This window comes from Lissotriton helveticus, chromosome 12, assembly GCF_964261635.1.
Source record: "Lissotriton helveticus chromosome 12, aLisHel1.1, whole genome shotgun sequence".
Lineage (NCBI taxonomy): Eukaryota > Metazoa > Chordata > Amphibia > Caudata > Salamandridae > Lissotriton > Lissotriton helveticus.
The window spans coordinates 197,888,686-197,908,498 of record NC_136073.1 but is presented as its reverse complement, the minus strand read 5'-3'; positions in this window follow the sequence as shown (position 1 = coordinate 197,908,498).

Sequence of the window (19,813 nt, the reverse complement as noted above, 5' to 3'; positions counted from 1 at the left end):
AGCAGGAGTTCCCTGAGCGAGGCCAGCAGCGACGAGAGGACGACCCGGGAAAGCCAGGAGGCCAACGATACCGCCAATCGCCCAGCCACGCGCAGGTGGACGCGTGGCTAAGTCAGGTGCGTGGGCGTTTGCGTACCTTGTTCGGGTTTAAGCGGGGAGGAACCGGGTAGGGGGGGGGGGAGGCGGAAGACAGGGTGAAACCGCTGTTACCACTGCACACTCTTGGTGAAGGCCATTTGGTGGTGGTATCGGTGTGCCCACAACCGTACTCCCTCACACCCTCTCCCTTTTTCAGCTGTTTGTGAGTGCTGTGTAGTAACAGCCACGTTTGTTTCTTTTCTGTTTCACGCTGGGCGAGCTGGAGAGGTCATCAAGGAAGAGATCCAGACTGAGAGCCTGAAGCCCCAGGACAACCTCCTTGTGCCCCTATTCCTTTCATACCTGACTGTTGTAATACAAATAAAACAACTTACCCACTATCTTAGTCTTGGCTCTGTCCCTCCCTGTACCCAAAGGTTACAAGTGGCGAGCCAGCCAGGAGCTGTGGTTCCCTTACAGATATATGTAGCGGGAGACGACCCAGTCTCATTTTTTTTTAACTTTGAGAGAGCAGCTCGAGCTAGCGCCTGGCCGGGCGAAAGGTGGCCCTTTTATTTGGTGCCTCTTTTAACCGGTGAAGCCCAAGCCGCTTATCAACTTGCAAATAAGGACGGCACTGCTGCTTACGGACATGTGAAACAAATTGTCCTAGACAGACTCGGGGTCGACGACGAAAGCCACCGAATAAGGTTCAGAGAAGAGAGGGGATTAGCCAATGACACACCCAAGACGCTCTTTTATAAATTGAAAGAAGCTGCTGACCGTTGGTTGAAACCACAAGACGGCAACCTGGACGACGTAATGAATAAAATTTATTTAGAGCAGTTCCTGGAAGCATTGCCCTACGGGACACAAAGATGGCTCAGGCAACACGCAGGATTGACACTTGAACATGCCATTGAGATGGCCAATTCATATGCCAGAGCCCAAACCAGTCCAACGGTCAGGGAAGTCGAGAAACCACATGCGAATAAGGTCTTCCCCAGAGTTGAAAAAAAAACCACTAAGGGCCCTCCTGATCCTCCACCTTCTGTAAAACCTAAACCGTTAAGACCTGATACCCCAGTGATGACCGGTCCTCAGTGCTATGAGTGCGGAGAATGGGGTCATATCGCAAGAATGTGCCGAAAAAGAAAAGAGAAGGAAGAGGAACCGATGGAGGTGGGATACGTTCCTCGTGCCATCCTCTTTGCCCAGGAAACAGGACCGGCCTACTACGTAAGTGTCCTCCTTGATGACCGCCCTATTCGGGCCTTGTTAGATTCAGGTTGTCGCCATTCAGTAGTGAAAAACAGTTCCCTGACGGGTACCTCAGTGTTCCTGAATCGTAACGTCAGGATAAAGTGTGTGCATGGTGACGTACGCACGTATCCCTTAGCTAGGGTTAACATAGTAACGGAAATAGGGACAAAACTTCAGTGTGAGGTAGGGGTTGTCCCCGAATTGCCCGAAGCCCTGATAATAGGGACTGACAATAAGTGCTTCCCTACCCTGATGGCGGAAGCATTGGCTAAGTGTAAACCCCTCAAAACTGTTCCCGGGTTGTTAACTACTGAACCATGGGACAACGACTCCAACTTCCGGGCTGCACAGCTGAATGATGCCTCCTTGGCCCCGGCCTGGCAAAGCGCCCAGGACTCACTGGGGCCAGGACCGCGTACTTACCCCGGTTTTCTTAAACAAAACGGGCTCCTGTACAGGGTAGGCAGCGATACAGCTGCTCCTCAGCTGCTTGTACCAGCGGAATTTCGTGAGCAGGTCCTGTTCTACGCTCATGCCCACCTCTTGGCTGGTCACTCCGGGCCGAGAAAACAACTGAGTCCATTGTGCAACACTTTTATTGGCCTGGTGTGTACGCACAAATAAAGAAATACTGCCAGGAATGCCATATATGCCAAAAACGCAACCCTTACATTCCGCCCAAGGTTCCGCTTGTTCCCCTTCCTATCATTGGAAAACCTTTTGAAAGAATAGGAGTAGACATCATAGGGCCCCTGCCTAAATCCCATAGAGGATATCAGTACGTGATGGTAGTGGTGGACTATGCCACCCGCTATCCTGAGGCGTTTCCCCTGCGGGCTGCCACCACTAACGCCATTTCCCAGAAATTAGTAGAACTGTTCTCTAGAATGGGATCCCTAAAGACCTTATTACCGATCAGGGTACGCCTTTCGTCTCCCGACTTATGAAACAGGTCTGCGCTATTTTACGGTTGAAACACCTGCGCACATCGGTTTACCACCCACCAACCGACGGGTTGGTTGAACGATATAATGGCCTGATTAAGACCACATTAAAAAAACTCCTGTCAGGGGACGGAAAACAGTGGGATCAACTACTCCCCCTGGCGCTCTTCGTGTTACGGAGCCAACACCAGAGTAGCTTGGGAGCCTCCCCTTTTGAATTGTTGTTCGGTAGGAAACCCCGTACCCCATTGGAGATAACAAAAGACAGTTGGGAAAAGGAGGGTGCACAGGACGCCCAAGAGTTGATGGATTATGCACAGCAACTGAAAAACAGGCTGTACAAGCTAAGGACCTTGTCTTATGACACCCTAGAAAAGGCACAGGCAAAACAAAAATTCTTTTATGATAAGGGAAAGAAATGGAGAGAACTAGACGTGGGTGATTGGGCTCTTGTCCTTCGTCCCACTTCCACCCACAAACTACGCAAAGAGTGGCAAGGCCCTTGCTCGATGGTAAGAAAGATAGGGAGAACCACATATGCACTACAGATAACACCGTCTCGGACTCAAATCTATCACATTAACATCCTAAAGAAGTGGTTAGGTCCGCCTCCCAGATCCTCTGTAGCGGTGTCCCTAGCCGTGCCCACTCCACATACCATAGACCAAGCCGTGATAAACCCTGATCTGTCGGAGGTCCAAAAGAAGGAGGTCGTGGGACAGATGTCCAAGCATTCATCCATATTCTCTGACCAACCCGGCAGAACAACGCTGGCTGAACATCACATACCCACCCCGGCTGGGGTCACTATCAAGCAAAGACCTTATCGAGTACCAGAGGCCCGAAGGCTGTTGCTGCAAGCGGAAGTGAAGAAAATGCTTGAAGCAGGGATAATAGTACCTTCCAAAAGCAATTGGTCATCTCCAGTGGTGCTAGTACCAAAACCCGATGGAAGCACTCGCTTTTGCATTGACTTCCGCGGGGTCAACAGGGTATCAAAACAAGACGGCTACCCACTGCCAAGGGTTGATGAGATGATCGAACGCCTTGGTGAGGCCCAATACATAACAACAATCGACCTTACCAAGGGTTATTGGCAAGTGCCTCTATCCCCTCAAGACCAGGAAAAGACGGCCTTCACAACACCAGACGGGTTGTTCCACTTCACTGTGTTACCCTTTGGGTTACACAGAGCACCAGCAACGTTTCAACGTCTCATGGACACAGTACTGGCTCCATACACCCAGTTTGCCGCTGCGTATTTAGATGATATAGTCATACACAGCCCAGACTGGGAGACCCATTTACGACACCTTGAACTGATACTAGGTGCCTTGGAGAATGCAGGGCTACACATAAACTCAAAGAAATCAAGGTTCGCATTCACCAGAGTCAAATTTCTTGGGTATGTCCTGGGAAGTGGGCAGCTATACCCTCAGGAAGAAAAGGTGAGAGCATTACAGGCACAAACATTCCCTGTAAACCGGAGGGATCTAAGGGCATTTCTTGGATTGGTCGGTTATTACCGCCGCTTCATTCCTCACTTTGCCTCATTGTCAGCCCTTCTAACAGACATGTTAAAGAAAACGGCTACTTCAGTACAGTTCAAAAATCCTTCCCATCAAGCCGAAACCGCTTTACAACAATTAAAGGATGTTCTCTCTTCAGCTCCCGTGTTGGCAACCCCGGACTTTTCCAAACCTTTCTGTTTACAAACGGACGCCTCGGGGGTTGGTTTAGGCGCAGTATTGTCCCAGGCTGACAATGAAGGTAGGGAGAGACCCATCTTGTATCTAAGCCGGAAACTGTTCCCTCGAGAGACTGTCTATCCAACAATAGAGAAGGAGTGCCTGGCTGTGAAGTGGAGCGTTGAGAAACTCCGTTATTACTTGGAGGGCCGTCACTTCACGTTGATCACTGACCATGCCCCCTTAACATGGCTTCATCAGAATAAAGGCCAGAACGATCGCATATTGCGATGGTTCCTTTCCCTACAGCCTTACGATTTCGGGGCACAGAAAGGCGGACACGGAAGACGCCGTCTCGCCGGTGATTGTGGAGCTTGCCGCGGACGGAGGAAGCAGAGGAGCCGAAGAGAACCGGGAGACCGAGGCATCCTCGAACGGAGTCTCCACCGCGTATCCGGAAAGTGCAGAGGGTCCGATTACAGAGGCAAGGAGTCAAGACAACACGGCGGAGCTGGAGTTCCCTGAGCGAGGCCAGCAGCGACGAGAGGACGACCCGGGAAAGCCAGGAGGCCAACGATACCGCCAATCGCCCAGCCACGCGCAGGAGGACGCGTGGCTAAGTCAGGTGCGTGGGCGTTTGCGTACCTTGTTCGGGTTTAAGCGGGAGGAACCGGGTAGGGGGGGAGGCGGAAGACAGGGTGAAACCGCTGTTACCACTGCACACTCTTGGTGAAGGCCATTTGGTGGTGGTATCTGTGTGCCCACAACCGTACTCCCTCACACCCTCTCCCTTTTTCAGCTGTTTGTGAATGCTGTGTAGTAACAGCCACGTTTGTTTCTTTTCTGTTTCACGCTGGGCGAGCTGGAGAGGTCATCAAGGAAGAGATCCAGACCGAGAGCCTGAAGCCCCAGGACAACCACCTTGTGCCCCTATTCCTTTCATACCTGACTGTTGTAATACAAATAAAACAACTTACCCACTATCTTAGTCTTGGCTCTGTCCCTCCCTGTACCCAAAGGTTACAGGAGCGTTGTGGTGTGATCGAAGGAGATGTGCTTGCTGGAGGTGAAGATAGGGTCGAGCGTGTGTCTGGCAAAGTGAGTGGGGGTGTCAACAAGTTGTTTGAGTCCGAGATTGGCCAGGTTGTCCAGAAGGGTGGTGGTGTTGCTGTCGTTTTTCTTTTCCAGGTGGAAGTTGAGGTCTCCCAGTAGAATGTAGTTCTCGGAGGGGAGGGCATGTGGGCTGATGAAGTCAGTGATGTCTTCGCTGAATTGTGTGCGGGGTCCTGGTGGTCTGTAGATGAGGGTGCCTCTGAGTGTGGTTTTGGGGTCGGTGTGAATTTGGAAGTGAAGGTGTTCGGCGGTAGTGAGGTTATCGTCAGAACTGGTCGTGATGCGGATGGTGTTCTTATGGACGATGGCGATGCCTCCTCCTGTTTGGTTGGTGCGATCTTTTCGGATGATCTTGTAGGCGTCCGGGATGGCTATGGCGATGTCAGGCGCTGATGAGGCGTTCATCCATGTTTCTGTAAGGAAGGCGACGTCCGGCGATGTAGTGTCGAGTAGGTTCCAGAGTTCAATGGAGTGTCTGTGGACCGAGCGGGTGTTGAGCAGGATGCACTTTAGGTGGTTAGTGTCGGAGCTCTGTTTGGAGTTTGTGGATTTCGTGTGGGTCCTGATGCAGTCGAACTTGCAGGAGTGGCAGGTGAAGGGTACTAGGGATTTACAGGCAAGTTAAATGTGGCACTCAGGAGTAAACCAATTTAACCATGGTTAAAGGAGGGTGCATGGGAATGTTTTTTCTGGTAGCGGGGGTAAAGTTCACAGGCTTCTAAATCCAGCAAAAATATAGGGTCCACCATAAAGTGAAAAAGAGGGGGGGTGGGGGGGGGGGGGGGGGCTGGGAGGTGACCAAGCAGAAATTGTGGATTTCTTACACAACAAAACTGAGCTCTCTCTATAAAGAATTCTAACCAAGATATGTTGAATCTCAAATTATGCACAATTTGAAAACATGGTGTAAACTGACATTAATCCGATTAAATGCACATGTGTAAAAATGTTCATCAGCAAAACTATCACCCAGAAAGGCCTTTCAGAATTAAAGTTGGGGGGGGTCCCGTAAAGCATGGCCAAAGATGACCGACTGCTGGAAGGCTCCTTCAGCCATATACCAATAATCATAATCCTAGTATGGGGGACTACTGGCCACCTCTGTAGAGGGCTAAAATAGGAAGATGTAAGTAACATTGGGAGGTATTATGAAAATAGCCAGTGAAAACAAAGCTCAATATTGTGAAGCACAGGGACTGAGAAGATAGTTTCTACCTGCATTTGGCTCCAGTGATTGGGTCTGTAACGTGAAGTAGGTGGCATATGAAGAGGCTTGCTCGTGCTCTTGTTTGCATATGCCAGTGGGTGTCGGTTGGGCCGCGACTCAGTCAGTGAAATTGCCTTTGCAAGGCCTGGTAAAAAGTGGAGCAGTAGGGGTTGCCAGGGAGATGCAGAAAATCATCTGACCAAAGACAAATTAGGAAAGACAGTCGCCTCCAAGGAGGCAGTGCCCCAGCCTATGGGCAAGCACTGAATGAGTTGAAAGAGCACAGGTAGGGGCTCGCTAGAAAATGAAAATGCCTTGAAAGAAAATGAAAATGCCTTGAAATAAAATGTGCACCTAACTGACGTTTCTCAACATTTAGGATAGAGCAAGTGATATGAATGCGAATTGACTCAGAGATGGTTTTACAGTAGTGGAACTCTATTAGCAGATGGTTTATGCCACATGGGCGCCGTGGTTAGATACTTCTTCATTCCTCAGCATACACCCACACACTGTGCGTTCTCATACTCTTTATTAACCACACCCTAACACCTCCGCACATATGAAGTAACTCCTGTTCATAGTCCGTCTCAGAACCACAAGGGTCCCAGTGGATGTAAAATCAATATGCTGCATCTCCCCATTTACTAAATAGAAAGTGGTGAGCATTATGAAAACCATATTTCTTCAATCAGATAGCACTTGTTGGCCGGACCCTCTGATCTGATATGATGAGGTCCACCCTGATCGGATAATGGTGACACAGGCTCAGGTGCTTGAGCTGGACCTGCTAGCAGGGCTGCCTCACTCATGGTTTCAGGACTCTACAAGTGCCGCAGTTGGTGTTTGAAATGTGACGTGTACTGAGTGATGGATTGGTCAGGACCACGTGCTGTTATCATATGTGCCTTGCATGCCACGTTCACGAGGATCAGCGGCAAAAGGAGTGTCTATTTTTTCATCTTTGTTTCTGCTTAAAGTCTCCTTTGCCAAATACTGTCTCCTGGGCATGACAAAGCTGATCAACATATGCTTTCATTTTCCTATCCTGAATCTCGTTGGTGTCTCAAACTTAGTCAGTATTCACTGATCGATTCGATGTCCATTGAGGTCGTTTTGTTGGCTTTCCCACGTAGCAAGGTGGCTGGACTCTCACCAGTAGTGGAGTAAGGAGTTGATAGATAAGTTTCGGAAGGTCTGGCCCATGGCTTGGTTAAGATCAATTCCTTCCATGGACGCTCGCTGGATGACTCTCTTGAGGGTGCCCATGAGCCATTCAACTCCACCATCTGCTTGGGGCCAGGGAGATGTACTCTTTTGGTGTTTGACGTTGAGTCGGATAAGAAACTCCTTGAACTCTTTGATGTTTAATGGTGGGCCATGGTCAGATTTGTGAATTTCAGGTATGCTCCAAGTTGCAAAGATGCCATCAAGTTATTCTATGACCTTGCAATGGTTTCTTGATGATAGATATTCTACCAAAGTAAAACATGAATATTTATCAATGACTACCATGAGATGGTGTCCATTTCCTAAAAGATCCAAAGAAGTCAACAGCAACTCTCTCCCAGGCATGAGCAGGAAGGTCGGACATTGTCACTGGGTATGTGTCCCTTAGGAGACAATCAGTTGCAAATGTGGCACATTTTCAGCTCCTTCTCAATTCACTCATCTGGTCGAGGAAACCACACTCGATCTCATAGGGCTCTTTTGGTGGCTACCATACCATGGTGTCCTTCATGGGCCAGTTTGATGACCTGCTGTCTTAAGCTTTCAGATATGACAAGTCTGGAGCCTCTCAGTGTTACGCCTTCTTGAGTAACAGCTAACTCGTCCTGCATATTTTTAAGCTTCTGGAATTCAGCATCATCAGCAAGCAGCTGGGTACTTCTCCTCCAGGACTGCATAGCAATAAGTTCTTTAACGATGAGCAGGTCTTTATCAGCAATGGCGACAGCAATGATTTGTTCCACCGATAGAGGCGCTGATATGCTGGATCTCACAATAAAGTTGAGAAATCCTTCAGCTGTCTTGGATGTCAAACTGTGACAATGTAGCGGCACTAATGAAAAGTAATCTGTAGGGTTTTAATCTATCCCCGGTTTGTGCACAATCTCGAAGTCATATTATTGCAGTCTTAACCCCTAGCTCTCAACGCAAGGAGGCATCTTGGCCTTCGGGTCTCCAAAAATTGTGAGTAACACCTGATGATCTGTAATGACAGTGAATGATTTCCGTAGTGTAATATATTACAATATTTGCAGGTCCACACCTCAGCCAGATCTCCTTCTCCAGCTGAGACTAGGCATGCTCTGTCGCAGACAGGCTCTGACTGGCATAGGCCACAATGTGTCTCTGAGCATTCGGATTGCCATTGTGTTGAGCAAGGATTGCCCTTAGCCCTAGCGAGTTTGCATCAACGATTATTTCAGTTTGTAACTTGGGGTCAAAGTAGGCCAGTTCAGTTGCATTTTGAATTTCATGCTTAATGTCTCTGAAACTCCTGTCGCCTTCTGGGGACAATTGAAAAAGTACATTTTGATTGGTCAAGTCTATAATGGGGCTCTTACTGCGCAAAGTGGCAAATGTCTCTTGAGCAATAACTGGCCATGACTAGAGAGGATTGTAGCATTGTAACATCGGGGGGGGGGCAAGTGGATGATAGTGCTTGCCCCTTGTCTGGCTCTGGAATCATTTCCCCTACCAGAGAACATGTGCCAAAAAAACCTGAGTTTGGTTTTGTGGAGCTCGCACTTTGCAGCATTCAGAGTGAGACCGGCATCAACAAGTAGCTGGCACACCTGTTTACAAGCTTTATCATCTTCTTCCTTTGTTCTCCCAAAAACCAGCATGTCGTCACTGTAATTGAAAGTCTGTGTAACAGGTTTGATAACTCGGCAAATAACATCCTGAAATGTATCAGCAACCAAGGATACTACAAAACTCAGTCTCTTATATCACAACCAACAAGAGTCGAAAAGTAGTAATTTACCTGTAGTTCTCCTCCAGTTCATGTTGATGGTATCCTTTATTTAGGTTGAGAAGGGAAAACAATTTGGCTCAGTTTAATTGTATGTCATGTCCGCTATGTGTAGACCAGGTTGTCTCTCCCTCTCAATGGCTTTGTTTGCCTGGCGCATATCAATGCAGATGTGCACTGCTCCACTACTGTCCTTTTTTGGTACTACTTCTATGGGCGAAACCCATGGGGTGGGGCTTGTAGAATGTTCACTGATGTCATGCTTTAAATGCACTTCCAAGTCTTTCTCTACAGCTTCTTGCAAATGGAAAGCAACTTTACGGTGTCACTAAGCAACAGGGTAAATGTTTTCATTGATATGAAGCTGTACTTTCATTTTCTTGAGTTTTCCCAGGCCATGAAGCACTGATAGGAATTGCCTCATGATCGCAGACTGAGCACAGAGGATGTGGTTGAGGGATAATAACACCATGTCAGCAGCGGTGGCAAAACTGAGCAAATAGATGCTGTAGGAAGTCCTTTGTAGAACATGAATGGTGGCTTGCACTGATGTCTTTTTATGTTACATTGTCACTGTGAATAATCCTTGGCTTTGCAGGGGCTCAGGTGTATACCGGCATGACTGATGGAGTGAGGCAAGGCACAGGGATAAGCCGTTAAACTTTTCCATGGACATGATATTAATTGAAACACCACTGTCTATGATAAAAGTAATTGGGTGATCATTCACTTTCATCATGATTTTGGGACAATGTCCAAATTAAGTTTGTTACTTTGTTTGGTGAGCTTTCTTTGACCTGTGATCTTCTCTACAGGCAGCCAACCCCACATGTGCATGTCGTCCTCAGCGCACACCCATCTTCTTCACTGGTACTCAGTAGGGACAATGAGGAGCCTTTGTACGACAAGCTTGATGATGATGGATTTTGTCTGATTCCCAAAAAGCTGATGTTGCTTTTTGGTTTTGTGAGCATGGTGAGAGTGCTTCTGGAATGTTCTTGCATTCCATCTTTTCTTGACTGACACACTTGATTTTTCTTTAGCTCGCACACACTTATGAAATGATTCCTTTTTTCTCAATCTTTGCAGACATGCCTGATAGCTGGACATTCACCTTCTTGGGGAAACAAAAATCTAAATCAGAAGCATAATTTTGATTTCTTCCAAGACGTCGACGTACGTGTATCTTGTCTTTACTTTTTACTGCCAGGGCTGATTCACTATGGGCCCTTCCTGCTTCCATGTCAGCAGTTTGTCTGTCTGCTCATTCTTCTGGTCTCGCAGCCATCAGCATTTTCTCCAAGCTGTGTGTTTCTCTCAACATATGCCTTCTAAACTAATCTGAAAGGCAGCCATCATTGAGTCTCATGCACATGACTTCTTCATCAGTGAAATTACAGAATCTGTAATGTTTAATGAGTGGATCTAGTCTTTCAACAAATTCGTCCATTGTTTCAACAACCTATTTCTGTACTCGGTTAAAGATGTATCTTTCGTAGTCGGCATTGGGTTAAACTTGGCCTCCAATACTTCTTTTGGTATGATTTTGCATCAGTCTGTGAAGTTTTCTTTAGCACTTCTTTCACTCCATTGCCTACAAGGTTTTTCAAGTATTTGTTCATCAATTTCACCTTCTTCTAGTGCATCAAACAATCAGAGTACTTGTAGAGCACGCTACTTACCCGTGAGGGTCCCAAGGCGCTGGGGGGGGCAGGGGGGGTGTGCATCTATAAAGTCATCAAATGTTTCAATCTACATAGCCCACCTGGCACCAATGTTCAGCTTCTTATAATTGTCGAATGGTGGTGGTAGCTTAAGGAACATGGATGCATTGTATTTCACACTCCCTTTTTCGGCCATTGAGAGCATGTGCTGTTCAGACAGGTTTGGCTGCACGCTGCGCCTCCTGCAAACACAACCCTTGTTCTTGAACGTGGGTCACCACATCCGATCTGAAGTCGTAGAATGTTTCCTTATCTTTGATGGTGAGTAAATTCTCTGTTTCTCGTACATAGTTGTCACTGATATTATCCTTCTGCTTTTTAGAGTAATTGCTCCCTATTCCGGGTGTAGCACAGTGTCTCCATCCACTGCTTCACCGGCGGTTTTAGTGGGAGTTTTGAAAATTCTACTCTGCAGGGCCTTCACCTTCTTCTTTGTCCGTGTATGAGCTGGAGCAGGGCTCTGATTCCACATGTATCATTTGCAGACTGGTTTGCATCGATTAGAGGCACGCACAAGCAGTTTTCCATACTGTTGCAAACTCTTGGGGTGAGCAGCCTTATTTTCTTTTGGACACGTATCCCCTACTCATCACAAGTAGTAGCATCTTCCCCATCTATATGCTACAGAGCATAAACCTGAGAGTTAAAGTGGGAATAGGAAGGTGTGATATTGTTATCTTGTACCCAGGGAATCATTACTGCACCGGCTGGCTAGATTGAAAAATATCATAAAGCAAAGGTTTAGGACTGTATAAGAATAGCCATTCACATATCCACTAGGATATAATTACTGCCACGACTCAAATATATACACTACTGCAAACTAAAATTGCATGTTTTTCCCAACTGAGACTGTAAGGTTGCATCTCTCTGAATGCTTTGGGTTGCTTCAGGGGCACCAATTTGCTCATATCTGCAAAAGAAAAGGGGCATAGGAGATCAAAACCAAATGAAACTTACATTTCATCCAAAACGGTGCTAAAATGATGGACAGGGATAATGTGGTGTGTCATCTGGGGGAATAGAACACTGAACATGAGATTGCTGAGTTTAAGGTAAAGGTAATCCTCCTCATCTTGAAACAGTGTAGCTACATTAGACAGCAACATTGACACTCTAACTCAACAAATGGACATGGCGGAGTGGCTGGATCAATTGGATACATGTGAAAAAAAGGTGTAAGCAATGTTTTTCCAACATCAAGAAAGACACTTTAATGTGAAATGAAAAATTATCAGAATTGGAAAAAGTGCTAGCAACGAAGTAGTCTAAGCAAGCTATTGAAGTAACAATATAGATTATGTGGGTATAGCAGAGCCTATGGCAACTAAAAATAATAGAAAAACCTGTAAATATGTTACTATCAGACCTCTTCAACAGGTCAATCTTTATAGTAGAACGAGCACGTAGATTGCTGGTACCCATCCCTACCAAAAATGCCAATCATAGCAACACTCGTACTATAAAGGTCAGGACACAGTCTGTGCCAGAAGAGCAAGATATCCTGACTTCACCCAGGTGGTGCAGGAGGCTAGGCGTGCTTTCACATTGATAAAAGAGAAGAAACCACAGGCGACAAATATCACATATACAATGTTATAGTCAGCCAGATTATGGGTCTCATTAACCGCATGCGTACGGCCGCTATTTTCGCGCTGCGCGTCTTTTTGCGAAAAGCCGCGTTACATGACGAGCTGAGCTCGTCATGAGCATGCGAGCGGCGCAACTCATGACGAGCTCAGCTCGTCATGAGCGGGGAAGGGGTTAAGGAAAAGTACATATGTTCTGTGAGCCCCAGTATGTGTCAACTTTCTTGAACAAGCCATGTTAGGGGTAAAAAACACCTGCATCTTAACATCAGTTTCACAGTACACAGGGCTTTCCTCACTACACAAGGCCTATACATTGTTGTTACAATAGGGGCATTCTAAATTAAAAGGGGTAAAAAAACGACAAATTTCTGGGGAAAGGGCCAAGTCCCACAAAGAAGTACCCAAAGTTTCAAATCAGAAGCACAATAGAGAGGAAAAATTGCAGCGGAGTGATTATGATTAACAGCTGGTGGATGCTGAAGACATAATATACCTAGGAATGGTCAATAATGAGGTATGAGAACTCGTATGTGGGAGATGTTTGGTACTGACAACACATACATTTATAAGATGGCTTGCACTGTACTGAGGAAGTGAGACTGTTTAGGATGTGTGACACTTACTTACCAGTGATAAAATTGATGCTTAAGGTGGTTATCCTGTGGACCCTATGTGGTAGGATTTATAATGTGCTTCATCAACTGAAATGTGATTTTGCAGACTCGCAGTTGTAAGTGGTTACTGAAAAGACATTTAAAGAGCCATCACTCTGATTCTACTGCTCACATATACTTTGTAGCCTTAATTCTACATTGTATCCAGCTGTTAAATGGGGAGAGGTGCAGAGGCACTTAACAAATGTCTGGCCAATACGGTATCGCGTAGTGTCAGAATCATGGCATCTGGCCCCTTGCTCACCTAGCCATAGTACAATTTAATATTTTATATTGATGTTTACCTGACGGATTTCTAGGTCAATGGTTATTTGGCAATCTGTGTGGATGCTGGGTGGGATATTCTGGAGTTGATTGACCACACATCAGCTCAGCATTACAATTGCACACACATTTGAAAACAGTTCGGGAAACACCATGCATTAGAACATGTGTGACCTGATTGAGTTGGGCATTGAAACCAGTTGCTCACTACGCTGTATTATTTATATGGAATTTTAGCGACGTAAAAAAAATGTCATGACTTGATGGACTTGTGGCAATACAGACACACCGAAGATGTGAAGTACACGTATCACTCTACAGCGCACAGCATGCACTATAGATTACTGGCTAAGAAGAGACACTAAAACGGGGTTTAACAATGTAGAGCATGTACATGGTGGCGGAGCCCAGCTGAAAGAAAGATGGCTGACTTCTAAGAGTCTCTGTTACCACCGTCTCTTGGACGGCCTGTACACCCGATGACAGATATTCACCGATACTGTGCTTCCTACCATGCTGCAATGGAATACCTCTGGAAGTAAAAGCAATTCCCTACATAAATGTATGCAGTCATGGTACATTGATGTTCCGCTGCGCACCTGCAGACTGCATGAGAGAGGACCAGGTCAATGCCGATCACTTCTGTGGTTTGGCAGTGGAAGGCCACGCCACTCACCTGCAGTGGATCTGGTTCTGGTCTGTCCATGGGGGTGTCGGGGATGCTGCCACTTGGAGATCTAGCAGTAAGCTGCCACTGTACCAATTCACCGCAGCAACATGAAGCTGGTGGTTGCCAAGAGGCCGCCTTAAGGCTGGGTGGTGCCTGGTGAGTGGCAGGCCCGCATGGCGGGAAATAGCCTGAGGCTGTAAAAGTCAGAGAGCAACCAGCATGCCCACCCTCTTACCCCTTCATACTGCAAACTGGTGATTGGCCACCTTGCATCTGGATGAACTTAATTGGATATCATCACATACCTTCCCTAGGACTACATAAACTCTTTAAATTGAAAAATCTTATTGTTTTATTACTGTTGCCATTATATGCGGTATTAAAATGACCTTTGTACAGCAATACAGTGTTGTAGCTAGAGCCAATGGTGTTACGAAGATCGACTGATTTGCAGGAACACACCATAGCCCCTAATCCAGCCTCACCTGGCCTTGTAAATGTCCAGGAACAAGCCTTCGAGACAGCTCCTATTTTCAGCGGCCATGCTAAGTGGTGATAAGAAGGTGCATATTTTCTGGCTCTGCCTAGTACGGAAAACATAGTGGGATGGTATATGCTATATGGTCTCGCCTAACGACAACAGGTTTGTAATTGATTCCATCCTTGGAACTAGTGTCTCTTCCACTTCTTTGATTTACTCCTCTTAAGTGCCAAGCAGGTCCATTTCACTGAAGACATCCAGCTTCTCCGGCGATAGGCAGTGCATTTTGTTGTGGGCTCAGCACCTGTCTCTCCCCTGCCGGAGAGTTTGCTTGCTCCTGAAAGCTGAGAAGATGTCAAAGTAGGTCCGATCAAGCTCTGAGGATATGCAAAGATTACAGATGCTGTGGAGGTCAGCCCAGGGATGCTTAGAGTGACACTGAAAGCATCTCTCAACTGGCATACATTCCATTACCCTCTGCGCCTCTGTTCTCCAGAGCCAGTAAGGAAGGCGTGTGTACCCCCCCCTCCCCCGCCCTTAGTGCAGGAATGGAAGGAACGGGTCCTAAGAACACCACGTTCAGCATCAAATGTGTAAAGACTGGGAATGACGTCCATACACTGAACAAAATGGCGTAGAAAAACAATTAAAAAAATTACATCTGTGCCCATAGACATTCACTAGTAGAGGAGTCAACTAGACCTCATCATAGAAAAAACAAGCTGCAACAATCCAATCTCAACACTCCACAGCAGGAGAATGCAGAGCATGTGTATCTACAGTCACAAACCTATACATTTTTTAGCAGGTCTCTTTATGAATACATTGAAGAATATTTCTCTATTTATTTGGTATAATATAGCGCAAAAAAAATCTTCACACTGCCATCTGGAGCAATAAATACATGGTCTTGAATGGCTCCCATCATTCATCAGCTAAACTGTGAATTACACCTCCAAACAAAAGCACACCCCTTCTAATATGTTTCCAGCCCTAAAGAAGGCAAGAGACCTGCCTATGGAAAATTAGCAAATCTTATATTTAGGACACCTGGTAGGCAGTATGTAAACTAGGGATACATATCAACAGGCTTGTGCCTCAGCTAGAGTCTCACTGCCACAACAACAGGTCACTGCAGTCTGGGTTGCAGCCACCCTAACTCAGAAAATGTGCGCACAGTGTCCCCAATCATCCGTGGCAAACATTGATAATGAACAAAGCTAATAATGGTAGGATTACCTCCAATTAACTCACGACTGTCCAGTCCACTGGAGGAAAAACACATGGCTAACCTAAAATTATTACAAAGAAGGACGGCTATGCAGGGAATGCCTATCCCACTAGCACCAAATGTAGCAGAGCTCAAAGCCTTCCCTTCAGCAACACTCACACAGCCATACGAGTGGTTGGGCATCATCCTTAACCCCTTTCTGTGGCCGTGAACAAAGCCAACAAAGTGTGCAGCAATTATATCCTGGACAAAGTGTCGCAGATATGTGGACCCAATATATAACCCAGAAAATATGGTACTCAATCCAAGATTCCTTGGGGGAAACTAGTGTGAATTTCCAGTAGTTACCTGAATTTAAAACGTGGCAGCCCCTATATATTGGCATTAGGCAGAGAGGACCCGACCACAGGACCTGCAGACAGTTCTGCTGTGAGAACTTGCTCATAATCTGATCAGTGTCTGCCATGAACTATCTAAAAGCAAGAACACTAAGTCAATATAGAGATCTGTTGGAACCCCAGCTTGCATCTCCTTGGTGAGCCAGCTCTCCTGCTTCGCCCACTTGTACAGATGTACTTTGTATGGTTGCATTTTGCAAAATTGAATATAATTTTGCTGGTGCATGGATTGCAGAGCAGAGACTTCTCTTCTGAACCTTTAATCGTTCTCTCCAGGTTGAGAAGAATCCCCTTGACGAAGGAGTCCACTTACTTCTTGTGGAACTACAGCCGCATCTCGTGGTAAAGACCATTTGAGCGTTAATACTCCTGAAATTTCTTAACCATGGAGAAATAATATTGTGTCCTAACTTTCAACTTGAAGAAAGAAATGGGGCGAGTTTTTGTAATTACTTTGGGTAGGTTTGGGCTGCTGGTGACATTTAAAAAAAAACAAAAAAAATGTGAGCTTCCACACAGACCATCGTTGCTGACCTAGTCGTGCCCAGACGCTGGTTTAGCAATTACCCTTTGAAATGGTTGCCAATAAATCTATACCACGAAAGTGAGGTCCATGGATTTGGGAGCTATTGCACCCCAACTGCTCAATTAGAGACAATTTCAGGAAACCCACCAGTTATTTTATTTATTTATAAAGTTTTATATATACCATAGATCCCATGCCCCAGGGGCACTGATCAGCGAACAAGGCCCACATATTAGCATATGCCTATTGTTAACCCCTTCCATGCTCATTTATTTATTCATTCAAAGTTTTATATAGCGCGAACAGGATCCTTACAGATATCAGAGCGCTTCACAAAGACAGGGTAGGGGCAGTAGGAGTCAACAGAGATAATGGGAACAGTATAATAGTCAATAACATGGATAATAAAAACATACATAAAACCAATCCATATACAATCAGGTAAGGAAGTAATATAGGACAGCACAAGTCATTGATCCCACTACAGAGGTGTTCAGGCGGATCAGTAAGCCAACGTGTATCACATCTTGGTCGGTAGTAAGAGAGTAGCGTAGTAGTGCCCCCAACAAGTAGAGTATAGTGCCAAGGGATAGGGTGAGCAGTGATATAAAGCAATGCAGAGTCTCTGAACCAACATCTATAACGATCAGGAGATCTTGGCCAGAAGGATTGTTTTCACCTCTTTCTTGAAGAGTGCAGTGGAGGAGATCAGCCTGATTTCAGGAGGGAGCGCATTCCAGATCCTGGGTGCCATTCCTGAGAAGGAGCGCTTGTAGGTTTTCACTTTCCGGAATCTACGAGGTTTCAGGAGTAGATTTTTTGTACTCCTATTGGATCTCGAACCTCCTGATATAGACAGCTTTTGAGCGAGGTAGTTGGGTGCCTTGTGGTGCACGGCCGCGTGTGTCATAACTGCAATATTTAGATGTATTCTGGCTTCAAAAGGCAGCCATTTTAGAGACTTTAAGTCTGGGGATATGTGCGAATGCTTTCTAGAGCCAGTAATGAGTCTCGCGGCAGCGTTCAGGGAGGCTCTTAAGGGTGCTGTTGTGGATAGTGGGAGACCGCTGAGGGCCGCAATTCCGTAGTCTATTCGAGGGATGACTAAAGCTTGTACAGCAGTTTGGAAGTCTTTGGCCGGGAGGAAGGGTTTAATTTTCCTCAGCGTGTTAATTTGAAAATTAGCTGCTTTTGTGGCTTTGCTGACGTGTTGCTGCATGTTGAGCTTGGCGTCGAGTGTGATGCCTAGGGATTTCGCCGAGTCCACGATGGTAGGTTGGACATTGAGTGCTGTTAGGTTGTTGAGCCAGGTTTGGGTGGTGGAGATTTTCGCCGGGGGTGTGATGAGTAGGAACTCAGTTTTCAGAGCATTTAGTTTGAGGTGATTATCGGCCAGCCAAGATTGGGTGTTAATAAGCGTGGAATTCAGATGTTTGATATCTTCCGGGGATTGTAACTTTAGATAGAGTTGTGTGTCATCGGCGTACATATGGAATTGAACATTGGATGCTTGAAGCAAGGTGGCGAGCGGTTCCATAACGAGGTTGAACACTGTAGGGGAGAGGGTGGATCCTTGTGGGACACCTAGATCTGCAGGCACAGGTGTAGATAGCACATTGTCGATCTTGAACCTCTGAGACCGATTGTGAAGGAAGGACGAAAACCACTTGAGAACAGTTCCCGATAGCCCCATTCTAGTGCTTAGCAGCTCCAGCAAGTTCTCATGTTTGACCGTGTCAAATGCTGACGAGAGGTCAAGAAGGATGAGGAGGCAGGACTCATTGCGATCCAGAATTTGGAGGGCGTCATCAATTATGTGTGTCATAGCTGTTTCCGTGCTATGTTTCGCTCTGAAGCCTGATTGATGAGGGTTGAGGAGGTCAAATTGATCAATGTGTTTTGTTAGTTGGAGTTGGACACATTTCTCCAGCAGTTTGGCCAGGGTGGGGATATTGGTGATGGGCCGATAGTTGTTTAGGTCAGACGGATCAGCTGTAGGTTTCTTGAGTATAGGCGTGACTTGCCCCACCTTAAGGGAGTCTGGAATGTGGCCTTGTTGCAAAGAGCTGTTGATGATCTTGGTCCAGAGAGGGAGGAGCAAGGGGATAAAGTCTTTTACAGCATTAGCAGGTAGAGGGTCTGTGAGGTGATTAGAGGGCTTCAAGGTGCAGAGCAGTTTGTGTATTGCTTCTTCTGAATAGGTATCGAAGTATTGCCAGGATGCCTTGTTTTTAGGTGGAGTGTCTGCCATTCTGGTGTGGTTGGGGTATCGGCTTACATCCATGATGAGGTCATTTCTTGTGTTGTCAGTCTTTAGTTTAAAGAAAGCAGAGAAGGCTTCACAGTGTGGGGTGTCGTTTGTTGTGCTGTTTGATTGTGTGGGTTGTGCCTTTGTTTGGGTCTTGATTAGCTCGAACAGCTTTCTTGGCCTGTTCTTCGCTTGGTCCAACTGGCGGCTGAAGAAGTCCGACTTTGTGCGCTTTATTTTCCTAAAGTAGGCATTTCTCTTGTTCTTAAGCTTTTTGAGATGCAGTGCTGAAGGGTCCGATCTCCAGGTGCGCTCTGCCATTCGCATATTACGCCTTTCGTCATTGAGTCTGTCATCATACCAGGGGTTAGAGATTTTGGTGGAGACTCTCTTCAGTTGCAGAGGGGCGACTTCATTGACTATTGTATTCATAGAGTCAAGGTAGTGGTCAGTCAGTGATTGAACATCTGAGGCCCCTGAGGGGGGAAGGAGGTTGCCGATGTGGGGAGGTAGGGTAGAGGGGTTGAGATTCTTCAAATCCCTTTTCCATGCTTTGGTTTTGATTGGTTGAGTAGGGTTAGGTTTAACTTTTTCGTTGATAAAGAAGGTGATAATGTGGTGATCTGACCAATCGCAGGGTAGAATCGCCTCCAGTTGAATAGCGTTCTCTTTGGCAATGATGAGATCGAGTATCGCGCCTTTGTCGTGTGTTGGTTTATCGCATAATTGGGT